Source organism: Natrix helvetica (assembly GCF_964273705.1).
Source record: "Natrix helvetica genome assembly, chromosome: 8".
NCBI lineage: Eukaryota > Metazoa > Chordata > Lepidosauria > Squamata > Natricidae > Natrix > Natrix helvetica.
Window position 1 is genome coordinate 14,313,312 of NC_138559.1, and position 12,490 is coordinate 14,325,801.

The window sequence follows — 12,490 nt, forward strand, 5'->3', positions numbered from 1 at the left end:
AATCACATAGTATAACATTTGTTCCTCTGTTACTATGTTAATACAGTTGTTACTGGGATAATAAATATAATAATACACTAATAACTTGCAATATAAATCACATAGTATAACATTTGTTCCTCTGTTACTGTGTTAATACAGTTGTTACCGGGATAATAAATCGAAAACATTAATAGGTATAAATAAAAACAAAAACGATATATCCCCTAATAATTGATTCATTAAAATGTGTCAAACCAAAATATTTAAAACAAAGATAATTGTGCCTTTAGATAATCATATCTTTCATTGCATTTTTATATATGGATAAACATATAAAGTTCTCCACTTTTCCTTTTCTATTTTTCACTCATTTACTTCCTTCTTCTACATATTTATTTACAAACATGCATTTAAGAAAAATTTATTACATGTAAACATACATAATTAGCTTTTAAAACAAGATCACAAATGGAGTATTTTTAAAAGTATTCATTATCCTGAGCGGCATCTTACTTTACAGCATTTAAAGCATTGTTGAAATAGCCAACATGTGCATAGAATTCAAGCACTTTCTAATTATTCCAAATTTCCTTGCTTCAGCCTTGTGTGGGCTGTTTCTCAGGTTTTCATTGATTTATTGACTTTATTTAATATAATAATGGACATTTACAACCCCACCCTTTTTTTCCAGGGAAGTAGGAATCAATTTAACTCTTTAGGAGTCTAAATGTCCCATTTTCTGGTGTCTGACACACTTCAGCCATTAATAAAACATCTCAAACATTCTGTACTTACTTGAAATGAAGACTTCACCCCACCCATGTCAAACTATTTATTTAAAATGAGAGAGTTGCCTGTGATTTGTTGAGAAATTGATAATGGAGGCATGTTTTTTTTCCCCAGTTCTTATTTTCAAGATGGAGAAAGGAAAACAGAAAGAAAAGTTGTCCTGGATTTTATTCAGACTAAATCAAGTTTCCCCAAATGGATTCTTTCCAGAAGGGTTTCACAACTGTAACTGACTTATTTGGGTGAGGCACAAAACAATAAGGACCTTTTAGAAGATTGAAAATCTTTTATAGACTTTTTGCTGAAAGTGAAGTGATGATTCATGGATCTGATGATTTAAAAAAGGGCTAAATAAAGGGCTGAAGGGATTTTTATACCATTAAGAAAGAAGGTTGGGCATAAGTAACTAACTTTTGTTGCAAAAGAGATTTGAAGTCACTTATTTTTCTGACCTTTGTTCTATTAATTATTCTTCCACTTTTTTCTTCTCATTATTATTCTTTGTTCTCTTTTCTTTCTTCTAGACTTGAAGAACAGCCTTCATAAAAATTATGCTTTGAACAAAAGAAAAAAAAATTCTTTTCTTGCCCACTTCTGGTAACATCACAGGGAGATGAATAGTTGCCCAAGAATACAAGGTATTTACTTATCTTTTGGATAAGTCCAACTAATCCCTTGGATGCTCTTCCTCAGCAAACAAACTTCCTCATTGTTTGAAACACAGTGATGGATTCCCATCTTCTGAAGATAAGTTTCTCTTAGTAGTTGTCCCATAGAGTCCAAAGGCCTCTCTAACACTATCCTCACATCAAAGAATTTATAGATGTAAGAAGGTTTGTTATTGTTCTGCAATTCATTAAGGACATCGCCATCAGGACTCCTCCTTCTCTTGTAATTGTAACTTCTTCCTACTCTCAGCTTATGCTAGGCACTAAGAAAACAACAGTGCATACTCACACAAACAAGCCCACCCATACTTCATGACTTCTTGCCAAACAGAGTAGGACAGCAACAAAATCCTCTGTTCCACAGAAAAAGAAAGCAGTTTTCCCCCATCTACTAGCTTTGTGTGTTGCCTGTAAATCTTCCTAAACACTTCATACTTTCCCGGTATCAAGCCAAGCAAGGCTAAAATGAAGCTCAACTTTGAAAGAGATCACACTTAGAATACTGCATCCAGTTTTGGTCACCATATTACTTTAAAAAATGTACAGACTCTGGAATGAGTGCAGGAAAGAGCAACAAAGATGATTAGGCAGCTGGATGCTAAAACATGAAACACGGTTGCAGGAATTGGGTATGTGTAATTTAATTAAAAGAAGGACTAGGGATAAGATGATAGCAGTGTTCCAATATTTGAAGGGCTGCCACAAAGGTGAGAAGGTCAACTTGTTTCCCAAAGCACCTGAAGAAACAAAGGATGGAAAGTTATCAAGGAGAGATCCAACCGAGAACTAAGGAGAAATTTCCTGACATGAGAATAATTAACCAATGGAAGGACTTGCCTTCAAACGTTGTGGGTACTCCATCACTCAAGGGTTTTAAAAAGAGACTGTCTGAAATATTGTTAGGTCTCCTGCTTGAGCAGGGGGTTGGACTAGAAGACTTCCAATGTCCCTTCAACTCTCTTATTCTGTTATATTCAGGAGAGATAAAATTAACATTTTTCCTACATCCCAGAGGCGCCTTCTAAGAACATGGAATATTCCAGCGATGGTGAACCTTTTTTGGCTCGTGTGCTACAAGTGGGGGGAGCGCATGGGGGTCGTGTGCGGGCGTGCCGCACCTATAATGCAATGCGTGACCCACCCAGTGCGCATGCGCGCACAACGGGCGCGACCCACCCCCATTTTTACATGCTTTTTTCACCCTCCCCAGGCTCCAGAGGCTTTATAGGCGCCTGGGGAGGGCGAAAAGAGCCTCCCCCACCCCCCCGGAGGCCCTCCGGAGGCTTCAGGGATCGTCCGGAGACTTCCCTGACGCCTTCGGAGCGCTTAAAACGACCCTCCGAGCAAACCGGAAGTCACTCCTATAAAGCCTCTGGAGCCTGGGGAGGGCGAAAAAATGGCTTTTAAAACGGTGAATTGGCCAGCGCGCGCGTGCGTGCCCTGACAAATGGCTCCACGTGCCACCTGTGACACACGTGCCATAGGTTCGCCATCACTGGAATATACTAATTTGAAATTTAGGCTGGTTTCATACCCACAGAGTTTATGTGCAGTTTGCAGTGGTAAACTGATCTACTATCACTTCACTCCCCTACCAGAGGAAATAGTACAAAGCCAATTTTGCTGTGCTTCCTTGGAAGTAGGCAGCAATTTCTTCCCATTAGTGGAAACTGCACTTTTCTTCTGTATCCGTGGTACTGCGATGCACCCATCTCCCATCCTCTCTAGTTGCTTTCAAGTAAAGCTTTCTCTCTCACCCTCCCCATCCAATGGCTGGAGGTTTTTTTTTATTTCACTGTTGGGAAAAGCAAAGATGACAAAGGAAGATTTATTTATTTTGCGTATGGCATAAAGTATCCGAATAACAGTACTAAGAATATATAAAAGGAGCACAAGTATGTTGGGAACAGGTAGTCAATTTTGTAAGGTATGAGGAATTCAAGAAGTTACATATAAGTTGTAGGTTACATTTTGAAATATGTTGGTTCATGAGAATGGAATAAACATTCTATTATATTAATATCTAGATCATTTATCCAATTAAGTGCAGTATTTGTTAGTTGGAGAAAATCTGCTTTTCCTCCTGTATAAGCTCTCGAATAGCAGCTAGTCATTATATGATCCAGTATCTGACAAAGAGCAGCATAGCCACATTTGGGTGGGTGGGTGGGGGTGTTATCCATTCAGTCATGTCAAAAACTTGGCGATTCTCTGGGTCAGGTCTCTCCACATCTTCTGATCTTGCACTACTTCTTTGTATTTTTCTATGTCTGGTTGATGTCAGCTTTGATGGGGTCCAGCCACTGTGTTCTTTGAAATCCTGCTTTCATTCAGGGGAGGATACTCTGCCCCATTTACATAGAGAGTCTTGACAGATGCCATGCAAGATACAAATCCTAGAATTTTCCAGTGTTGGCAGGTGGCATCAAAACCTGCTAATTTTTGTGTTGGGTCAGGTATATTTTTTTTCCAGGCAAAGGAAGAATAAAGATAGTAGAGTAGAGCAGTGCTAGATGGGAACGAGGTGCTCTTACACTAGAAACATACTGACCTGTGAGGGACCCTTTGGAACAAAGCTACTGGAATTAATATTAGGAGTAAGGCTGAAGGTTTTCTGGAATGGCCACAGTTAACATACGGAAATCACTTCCACAGGATCTAAGGCTCATCAGCAACTTGGGAGGCTTGAAAAAGCATGTAAAGAAATGCTCAGTATATAGCATTATTTATTGCTCTCCAAGCTTCTTCTTGGCCGAGAGATTCCAGAAAATCCCATGCCATGAATGCCTTTGTCACTGTAAATCAGGAGCCGTTACTTTCAAGCTTATCAACAAGATCTGTAACACAAATTTATTACATCTTCCTTAACCCTCGGCCAAGCCATTCACTCTTTATCTCGATTATCCTTTCGCTGATTTGAATGATAGCGAAGTCATCAAATATTGGGTGGTTATATACAAGTAGTCCTTGACTTATAGCAGTTCATTCAGCGACTGTTCAAAGTTACCACCGCACTGAAAAAAGTGACTTATGACCAATTTTCACACTTAGGACCATGGCAGCATCCCCATGGACTGTGGCAGAAAAGGTCATAAAATGATCAAAATTCAGATGCTTGGTGGCTGACTACATTTATGATGGCTACAGTGTCCTGAGGTCATATCATCACCTTTTGTGACTTTATTACAAGCAAAGTTAACGGGGAAACCAAATTCACTTAACAACCCTGCTTCTAGCTTAACAACTTTAGGGATTCACTTAATGACTGTGGCAAGAAAGGTCATAAAATAGGGTAAAATTCACATAACCAATGTTTCACTTAGCAGCAGAAATCTTGGGCTCAATTGTGGTCGTAAGTCCAGGGTTACCTGTATTAGTACTAAGGCTTCAGTGAAGAGATCATCATCGATCATAAGAGATAAACAGGAGAAATAACAGCAATTGTTATTATTAAACCTTGAGCATGTTTAATCAAACCGAATCTGTTCCTAGTGAGTTCTTGCCAGCTGAATGCCCCCAGGAACAGATAAAGAAAGTTGTTGAGAGTTGGGTGGCTTAGATGTTGAACAATAATATAATAATAATTTTTATTTTGGTCACAGACCAGGATTACAAATAAGACGCATTAAAATAATAAGAATACTGTAAAGACAAGATAATATATTACAATTCATGGTGGATTGTTAGTGGGCAGTCAAAGGCTGCCTAATTTGGCAGGCAGCATAACAAAATTTAGTTACATTTAAAGAAATTACATCGTATTGATCTGATAACAGCAATTTTAAGCAGGAAAGTTTAACAAATAATTATTGTTCATTGCACAGTCAGCCAGCTATTCAGACTGGATTGGGCATTTTTGTCAACTTACTAAGTCCTTCCCAAGGACTTGGGATAGGCAGATGTGACTGTTTGATGGTGTTAAATAGCAAATAATAATAATAACAGTTATTATTATTGGAGGAGGAGAAAATATGTCAAATAAACAAATATAGTATGTTTGTCTTTCCGTGTGTGAAAACTTGGAGATGTCTAAGAATCTTATATGGATAAATATATTTAGCAGACCTTCAAGTTTTTGGAAACATTGACTCAATTTTTACATATAAATCAAAGAAGCCTAAATATTCATGTTCTTGCCGAGGATTCCAATACAACTAAGAAAGCACGATGCCATATAAACAGTACAAGAGGGGATTTCAGAGGTTTTGGATAAAATTTATCCAAATTTATCTTTCTTAAAAATCTTTATAAATCAAAATTTGGAGGAGGGGTGGAGGTGGGGAGCATACATTGAAGTATGAACTCCTATGCACAGTAGCTTTAGAAAAAGGAGAATAAAAGAGAAATAGTACTCCATGGAGTAGAGTTTTTGTCTTATGTTTGTTGTTTGATTAAGCCAGCAAGTCCATAAAATGCTGCAAAGTTTTGCTCTAGTATAAGGCCGCTGACCAAATCCATATTCCTTATGGAAATGATCCATATACTGTATTGCACAAAATAAGGTGAGAGACCCGAGCCCTTTTTCTCATGAAGATCATGTTCAATCAGCCTTTTTCCTCCCTCTCCTATGCTCCAAGCTCTGGCTGGTTCTTTCCCTGCCAATTTTTTCAGTTCTGAAATGTGCTGGTTGATAAGATCTGGCTTTTTCGAGTCTTGAGGACATGAAAATTATTGCCATTCTCTCCCCTTTCCTTTGCTCTGTCTGCCACCCGCCCCGTTCTTTCCCCACCGTCCTTCTCTGCAGGCTCTTGAGAAAGAAGGGATGAGGGCAGACCACACCGCCTGCAGCTGTTCCTCTAAATCATAAAATGGAACAGAACAAAAGCAACCAGCGAGCCCACCCTCTTAATCCCAAGGAGACAGCTGGACGTGGGAATGAGGAGTTTCAAACATTACCGAAAAGCACTTCTTCAAATGCTGCCTGAAGTGTACACATGCACAACACGCCGGCCACCAACATGGGTACACAGAGGGACCTCTTCCTGAGAACAGAGGGGCCTTCCAACATTTTGCAAAGAGGAATAGGTATCCTTGCAAATTTCTAGTTTTCAAACAGGAAAGAATCGGGTGCAGGTTCCCAATTGGTGTTGCTGAGGACGTGGGTGCTCTTTGTCAGTCATACCGTTTTATAGCCTACTCTATTTACTTCCCATGAGGCAGGATGGGCAAGGGAAGTGAGCACACCTCCACCTCTCCTGTCTAGGGAGATTCTCAGTCATCCAAGTTTCCTAAGAGCAACTGGACTTTCTAGGGTTTTTTTTTTCCCTTCCTTGAACATGTCTCTCTTTTCACCCAAGAAGGTTCTTCAGTTCAGTCAGAACTGAAGACGCTTCTTGTATGAGAAGCGAAACATTTTCAAGGAAAAACCAAGAAAATCCAGTTGCCTTTTGAAAAAGCACCTTTGGGACTTCACCTCTCCTACAGATTTAGGTTCCAGGCCTTCAAGCAAGAGAACAACAACAATAACAACAAAAATCCAGCAGAGCAAATGTAATCACAATACCTCCCACAGCAATTTAGAGGCTGAGAACTACAATTCCCAGCAGTAAGGTCAATGGTGAGAGACCCTGGCTGTTGTAGCAGTGCTGGGACATCTGGAGTGTCTCCTCTAAGATTAAAGGAGTACATTAAGAAACTCTGCTCAGTCAGAAAACTGGGCAAATAGAAGAGGAGCGGCTTCCACTCAGCCTGGATTTCTTCATCGGATCTTTGCAAAGACAAAATTGGGAGTCAGAGGAGGAGGGTAGAAGGAGACCATGTGTTCTGTCTTTTGAATGAGGGATGGAATAAAAATGTTTCAAAAAAATCAGATTAGTTTCCGTTCTGGCACACGTTCTTTCCAGCCCTGACTATGAGCCATATATGGCCTGTGTTTAAATGAGATTTGATTTCAGAGAACTCATAAACAAAGAGAAATGGAAAGAAGAGCAGGCTTCCTTTGCTTGCAAGGACAGAGGCATTTTGGAGCTTGAATGGCTGGCGCCCTTGACCTGAGGAGGCAGCTGCCAAACTGTGGGGAGGAGATAAGTTATAACACACACACACACACACACACACACACACACACACACACACAGAGGCAAGAAATAAAAGCAATTGGCTTAAAGCATTCCTTATGTTCTAGGGCCAGTGCTTGTGATGGATCACGGAAGTGTGTAGGTAAAGTCCATCCTTTAAGTCCAATTCTTGGTCCATCTTGCCTGACTTTGCTGGGCATTAATTGGTAGCAGCTCTCTTAAGCTTTCAGGGGTAAATTATTTGGAAAAGCTGAGATCTGAATTTGGGACCTTCTGTCTATAGAGCAGATATGCCACCCCTAAACTATAACCCTTTCTTTTTCATTGTTCACTGGTTTTACCCCAGTTTCTGAGATCTAATGCAGCTTGCAAGATGTGTTAAGAGAACAGTCAAAAGGTTGGTTCTTCTCTTGTCTATGTGTAAGGCTGTCCTCTGGCTAGAAAAAGGAGAACTACCAGCCAATAGAAAAATATAAGAATTTGAAAAAAAAAAACACCCTTTGGTTCTTGCTCCTTTTTGCCTGGTTCACTTCAACATATCAGTTTCATCTATACAATTTAGCTCAGGAGTGTCCAAACTTGGGAACTTTAAGACTTGTGGACTTCAACTCCCAGAATTCCCCAGCCACCATGGCTGGCTGGGGAATTCTGGGAGTTGAAGTCCACAAGTCTTAAAGTTCCCAAGTTTGGACACCCCTGATTTAGCTGAACCAGAAGCTTTGAGCAAATCTACTTGGCTAGGATGGAATATAACAATGTCTGTATCAGTGGTGAGTTGCAGGCGGTATCTGCCCGGAGCACCAGGTACCATTCCGGTACGGTGCACCAGAGGGCCCACCCGCCTGTGCTCTTTACCTGTCTTTAAACTCTTTGGTGTTTCCGCACATGCGGACAGTGTGTACAGCGCCTGCGCGATGCTCCGCCGAGCAGCTGGAGTGTCCCGTAGGCGTCGCTGGATGGTAAGACGCATGCCCACACATGCACACATATATACCGTACCGGTTGCAACAGGATCCGGAACCCACCACTGGTCTGTATTTAGGTAGATTAATCTCCATAAATATAGGCTTTTTCAAGAGAGATTTTCCACACAAGGACAGTTCCAAGGTTAATAATAATACTTTATTTACAGTCACAGACCAAAACACGACCACTACAAAACAGACACAGCAGCCAGTCGCCAAAAGCCCAACTAAGGGAGGTTACAGCTCTCTCCTCTAATGGTCACAGCTCTCAAGAAAAACCTGGAAACCTGAGAGGTGATGTACGAGGAGACATCCCCAAGGCAATGCACAAACCAATCACAGCCATCAGGACCAGAAGGGACGATTTCAGGAAGAGACAGTAACCTAGATCTGTCCACGCTATACATAGGGCAAAATAATATAGCCAAGGTTGTATCTCTGCATACAAGCATATGGGATGAATGCCTTTTCTACAGCAAGTAGGAATCCTGGCTTCTCCCAACAAAAGGGGGAATTCCAGCAGTTGCCTAACTATGCTAACCGTTGCTCCATCTACACAGCAACATCTCAATGGAGATGTCAAACTCACTATTATGAGTTGAACTGTAGATCACAGTATTCTTGCTCTGTGCTCTAGCAGGCTAAGGGCATAGCAGAGCCACCAGAAATGAATAACTGGGGTAAATCCTTGGGGCAAAGTTCTTCCTTCATCTGAAGTTAACTTTTAAGCATGTGATAAATTAGAATGAAGGACCCTTGTCAATGCAATTACAAAAGGCTTCTGTCTGGTGCCCAGTTTGGAGGAAGCTCAAAGATTTAACAACTCCCTTTTAGAAAATATCATGGCAGAGCTGCAGACATAGGAGGCTGCTGTGGAATTACTGGAGGCAAGAAACACCATAGTCACAGAGGAGATGCAAAGGGCTTTCCACACAGGGCTTGCAGGGGAGGAGGAGGAGGGAGAGGAAGAGGAGGAAGAGGAGATGCAATAGTTAGTACAATCGTTCATATTGTTCATATACAAAATCAATGCATAGAATACACATATTAATAGGATTTCATGGATCCTCCAACTTTGCAGAAATTCCAGTCAAATAGTTGGGAAAAATAATCTAAGAGTTTTAAAATTTCCCAAACAGTCCAAAGTTACCAAGTGCACAAGACAGAACCATGGCAATGATATTTGGGTCAATATCAGATGGAATGGCAACATGTGCTAGAACCTCATAAATCATCACTTTACCTGTGATATTTTGATTGATTGATTCTCTTTTCCTAAACCTTTTGGCTTTACTTTCCCCTTTAATTATAACTATTATAATTATACTGACTGGTACACCCAGTCATGCAGTGGTTGGTTTAATCAGCATTGTAATAATAATTATCTTGGTTTACAGATAATACCATGGTGGTAGATACCATGTATGTCTAAAACCAACACAATTATATTTAGACCTACGTGGAGTCCAACTTTAAGTTCACCACAGAAACTGGTCTAATGCCCATATCCAAATGGAAAAATGCTAATTGTGTCAAATATGATATTGTTCTAAGGTTGCTGGCTTGAAGAAAACTACCACACTCCAAGGTCTAAGGACACTGGCAATTAAATGGCAACCGGCTGGCCAGGAAAAAACAAATCTTCTTGCTTAAAGAGGGTTGATGGGTGATGGTTTCATTCAAATGAAAATAGAATGGAGGTGGAGTTAGCAAATCTATGCATCAACAAGCAGCAAAGCAAAAAGGAACCATTTTTTCCCAAGGTCTGGCTGCTAAATTTATGGCCTGCATCTGGAAAGAGCAGCTGGGGATGGAATTCGTGAATTCATCAGGCAGAGGAAGGAAATGTCTCTACATTTCACAGGAAGGCCAATGAAGAAAGGTCTGAATGTGTCTGAGTGTGCATGCACAAATAGAAATGGTTTGTTTTTCTGGTGGTGGGACAGGGGCAAATGGCTCAAGCCCACCTGTGCTTTGAATAAGTTATTCATCTCTTTCAAGAGGCGGCTTCCGGGAAGGGAAACCTGAACATAAACAGAAGATTACCCTTTTCAAAGACAGCAACACTTTCTCTTGTTCTTAGAGATGCTGAAGATGTGTTCCTTAAGCATTTCTCATACATAGCCTTGACCTCTGACTCCCTCTACTCCAGACCCCAAAACACTTCATCACCTGAATGAGAAAGCTGCCTAACCCTAGTATGAGATTATCACAGTTGGCCTTTTAAAGCAATTTTGGACAACTCAAAGCCTTTAGTTTTTGAAGCCTCTGGGTTTTATGCAGATATAGCCAAGGGTAGGAACCTTTTGTTTTTCTGCCATATTTTCCGGCACTTGGTTTTTATAATTTTTATTAAAAGAAGCTTCCAACAGAATAAAAACAATGCAAATGTTGAATGAAAGAGAAAAAGAATAGAGAAAAGTAGTAAGGGTTATGGTTAGGGTTAGGGTTAGGGTAAGTGGAAAAGAAATAGAAGAAGAAAAGGAAGAAGAAAAGAGAAACGTAATGAAATGGCTTCCAATCTTCTTAACAGCAGTTATCAGTGCATTTGTATTTTTAATGTTATATCTTAATTTCCTTCTTTCCATAATTTCCTCTTTCTAATTGTTAAATCCACAAATCACTAGTTCATTTCTTTACAGCAAGGCATGTGCACACACACATAGGGAGACATACACACCTTCCTGTACTTACTCTTTCCTCTCCTGCCTGTTTTCCTTACCAGAATCAAAAGACAGTATTGATCCTTCAAAAAAGGATATCTGCACAACTTGCAATGTAGTTTAATTACTGTTTACCTAGGCACAACTCGGTTTGAAGAGGCAAGCTCATTAATTAAGAAAGCTGAAGGCCAAATGAAGAGTTTAGCTATCCAAAAGCCAAGGTTTTGCTTTAGATGTGACATTAAACTGTTGCTAAGGTTCCTTATCCACTCATTCCTGAGCTATCTTAAATGAACTTATGATGATACGTGCATTAAAGAGAAGAGAAGCAGATGCCAAGAGATCTTCACTTCTGCTAAAATCCCATCTCTGCTTTGCTTTTGTGCTGCCTTTTTTTTGTTGCAATGATCAGATGAGTTACTAGATTTTCATCTATAACAAAAAGACAATGTTGATGGGTCTCTCCAATCTTAGCAAAACTTGGATTGCAATGTTGCAAATAGGCAGAACCATTAATGAAATCCAAGAGACCGACCATTGGATTCCTGCCAACTTTTTCTAACTTTTGCCTCTCACTATCCAGAGCTAAGGAATAGCATCACAACAAAAAGGAAGAGGTTGTGTCTTTCTGTAATTTTGGCTCTGCGTCCTGCCTTATCCCTCTTCATTTTCTTCCATTTCTACTAAACAGCTGCTACATTTCACAACACACAGCATTGTGAAAGCAGTGATTTGTGGCTGATCTAGAAAAACACACACACCCAAAATACAAATATTTATTTCTCAGTATTTTGCAGGACTAAGCTAAGATAGCAGACCTGTTCAACTTAAACTGTTGGCACTAGCCAGTGCAAAACCAATGGTAAATAATGATGCAAAGGTTAGGTTTAAAGCAGGTTTACTGTACAAACCAGAGATACCGGTAGTTTTTCAAATGATCTGAGTATGGTGGTGCAGAAAAAGAGAGGCTACACTTTGACATCCTTCCGCCATTAGCATTAAGTCCAAGTTGGGGAAAAAAACATTTTTGTTATTACATTTTGTAATAGCTGGAATTTAATTCTGCATTTGGCCACCCCATTAGTTTATTCTTCCATGCAAAAATGACAGTGGACAAAATATTCTGGGTTTGTTTTGTTTTGTTTTTGAAGTAGTCGTATTCTGAATCCTGGCTGATTCAGGACAAAATAGGATTATTGCAAAACACAACAGAAATGTTTGTGTCCCACTGGAACCCAAGTTTTGCTGCAAACACATGGGGACAACAACAAATGTAAGATAGCATTTCCTTAGCCAAACTTTACAGCATATTCAAGATGAAGCACATTTAGTAACCACAAAATGATTGGATATCAGTTGGAAAAATAAACATAAAGCCTAGAAAATGGGGACAAAGAGCTCAGGTG

General features: G+C 39.9%; 1 protein-coding gene across 1 annotated transcript in view; it reads right to left on the minus strand.

Moving 5' to 3' along the window:
- ADGRA2 (adhesion G protein-coupled receptor A2) overlaps positions 1 to 12,490 on the minus strand; it is a 95,421-nt gene that overhangs the window by 29,432 nt on the left and 53,499 nt on the right. The window lies entirely within an intron of this gene.